The sequence below is a fragment of the Silene latifolia genome, chromosome 5 (genome assembly GCF_048544455.1).
Source record: "Silene latifolia isolate original U9 population chromosome 5, ASM4854445v1, whole genome shotgun sequence".
Classification (NCBI taxonomy): domain Eukaryota; kingdom Viridiplantae; phylum Streptophyta; class Magnoliopsida; order Caryophyllales; family Caryophyllaceae; genus Silene; species Silene latifolia.
In genome coordinates this window covers 73039558-73042734 of record NC_133530.1, presented here as the reverse complement: position 1 = coordinate 73042734, position 3177 = coordinate 73039558, and positions in this window count along the sequence as shown.

Sequence of the window (3177 nt, the reverse complement as noted above, 5' to 3'; positions counted from 1 at the left end):
AATTTTAAATTTCGCTATTACGTCTGTAGTGACGGTTTATGTGCCACCGTTGACGTGTGAAGGAAATAGTGAATTTAGAATCTACACTATTATTTTTGAAGTGACGGTTTATGTTACTGCCGTTGACATGTGTGGTGAAAATAGTGGAATTTAATTTCCAACTATTATTTTGAAAATGACGGTTTTAATTGCCGTCGTTTGAATTTGAATAAATAGTGAATTTGAGTTTTCGCTATTATTTTGAAAATTGACGGTTTTAATTGCCGTCGTTTGAATTTTGAAGAAATAGTGAATTTGAATTTTCACTATTATTTTTTGAAGTGAAAATGGCGGTTTTGATCGCCGCTTGTTTGAAATTTTGAAGGAAAATAGTGAATTTTAAATTCACTATTTGTTTTAGTATTTGAAAAACGACGGTCCTTAATGTCGTCATTGAAAACTTGAAGTCTGTTATGGGAAATTGGGACAAAGCCCAAAATTTCGCTGAAAGAGCAGAGAGCACCCCATTGAGGCGCGAGCAACCTCGCGAGTCAAGGGAGCTTCCCTATTTTTCTGTAAAAGACGCGAGGATGGTCCGCATATCATCCTCATTTCGTCTTCAACCTTCGACACAAAAAAAAAAAAACCGCCATTGTTGGTCTTTAGCTTGCTTCCATTTGCGCCGATATCAACAATGTCATCTGAAGGTATGTATTCCCTCTCGAATCCATTTCAATTTGTTGGTCTTTTAGTTAAATTGAATTAGGGCGAAAATTTAACCCTAGAAAATCGATTTGGGCGTTTTTGATTGAGCCCATTCGAGTGAAATTGATGATTGCATTAGGTTAGAAACCTGTTTAGGAGTATAGGGGTGCCTTTAGTTTGCATTTTGGTCCCTGTTCCCGCTCCCTATGCTCGAAAAACGTGAGTGAGGTGGAGAAACCGTCTCATCTCACAATGCCAAGTTTATTTGCTTGGGTAATGGGTCCCACTAGGTTGCGTTGTAGTCGGGAAAGACCGTACTTGCCATTATGGACCTTTGTTGGGTGTTGTGGGCAAAATTGGAATTTTTGCCTTTTGTGACGGTCTTATGTCTGACAAAATAAGCGCCTGTATGGGCTTGAATTGGGCCAGTTTGCCTTGAAATGGACCTCATTGATAGTTTAGGTCGCTTTGAGGCGTGATAAAATCACGTCGCCTTTTTGTGGTCGTATTTTGAAATTTTGACCAGTTTGCGCTCAAATTGGCGTAAGAATTGCCTTTTTGAGCTGTAGAAAAATACCCCATTGCATAGGGAATGTATTTTGGTTTGTTGGCGGACCTTGTATGGGTCTTGGGGTGCCGTTTTTGTTGTGGTTGTTTTGACTCGTCTTTTGCTTGAAAAGAAGGGCGAGTCGTTTTTGTGCGTTTTTTTTTTTGTGAATTGTTTTTGTTTGGTTGGGTTTGGGCGGGGTTGCCCTTTTTTGCTTTTGCAGGTTTTTTTTTTGGATTTGTCCATTTTATGCCGTCGTAATGCCGAAATTTCGGCTGACGTTCTTTGTTTGCAGGAGAGTGTTCGGGACAGTCTAGGTCCCTTGCTGCGACCTTTGAGGAGCTGTTTGGGACGGGGCCGGTTAGCACTCCGGTTAATGCACCTGCCGCGGTAGTGGAGGACGCTTCCGAGGAGGAGGGGCCCCCTGAGGAGACTGTTGGGGCCGAGAGGGCCGCTGAGGAGTGTGAGAAGCCCGTTGTTGGGGCTACTGGTGTTGAGAGAGCTCAGACTGGGTCTGAGGCTGGTACCTCTGGGAGGAGGGTTTCTACGAGGAGGCGGACTCCTCGGCCGACCAGACGGACGTTACGGAACGTTGCTAGGGTCGTTGAGATGCCTTCCATCCGTCATGTTGAGTCTCGTGGTCAGAAGAGACGTAGGTCAGAGACAGTTGAGGACGATGCAGACGTCGTGAGTTGGGAGGCTAGACGGGTTACAGCCCCGCGAGGGCTGAACCTGCGGGCGGCGCCTGCTTGGGCCGAGGGTTTTGACGGTAGCCAGTTGCTGCTTCGACTGGACATGCACATCTTCTACCGTGCTCACGAGGGCCTGGTGAGTCGTGTCACCTAATTGAATTTTCGTCACTTTTGAAGTATCAGACCTGAGTAGGTGTTCTGACGTTGTTTGTTTTTAATTTCAGGAGATCGGCACCATGAGCACTTTCTCGGGCTTCACGACCTTCTCCGAGCCGGTACGAGGGCGTTGATAGAGAGGTCGGCTTTTGGGCTGTTGGTTGCCGCTTGGCGGGATATTCATAGGTCTTCGATTAGGTCGAACCTGTGTCTGATCCGTGCCATGTTGGATTGGTACTAGGATACGACATCATCGTTCCACATGGAGTTCGGGGAGGTCGGTGTGACCTTAGAGGATTTTGCTATGATATCCGGCCTTCCTTGTGGCGAGACGCCTGTCGAGTTTACAGAGACACCAGAGAGGGTGTCTTCTTCTGCGGTTACTCATCTGATCGATACTGCTTTGCCTGAGCCTTCTGACATTACTCCGTACCTGATCGCGAGTTCGTATGTGAGAGACCACTTCAGAGGGAGAGTGGTAGGTGCCGCTCCGGCGCCGTTGGTGAGTCCGGAGGCTGAGGCTAGAGCTGATGCGCAGGAGGTGCGGTTGTGGTTGTGGTACTTCTTGGGTGCCACGTACTTTGGCGACAAGGGTGAGCGCTTATCGACCAAGGTACTTCCTCTCCTTGCTGACCTTGACACTTTGGGTTAGTTTGACTAGGTTACGCCGACCTTGGCGAGTTTCACCCAGTACTTGCACGTGGCGGTGCGTCCGGAGTCAGTGGGGGACGGTAGTGCCCCTACATTGGTTGGTCCCGGCCTCATTTTTGAGGTACGAGCATTTTTTGTAGTTTTGAGTTCGATTTTGATTTTAATTTTGGCAACTTTTTTTTTTTTGGAAAGATTGGCTGATTTGTGTCTGCTGTGTTGGATTATAGGCCTGGTTGTATGCTTACTTCGTCCCTCTGCGTCCGGGGACTACATGTGGTGTCCCTTCGACCTACCCTGCTGTGAGAGGTTGGACGGTGGCTCGGAAAAAGTCGATTAAGTCGACTTACGAGGACTGCAGGCGTCGTGTGAACGCCCTTCAAGTTGCTGACGTAAGTTTCTGTTCCTTACTCTTTCTTTATGGAAATATATAGAGATAGGATAACTAGG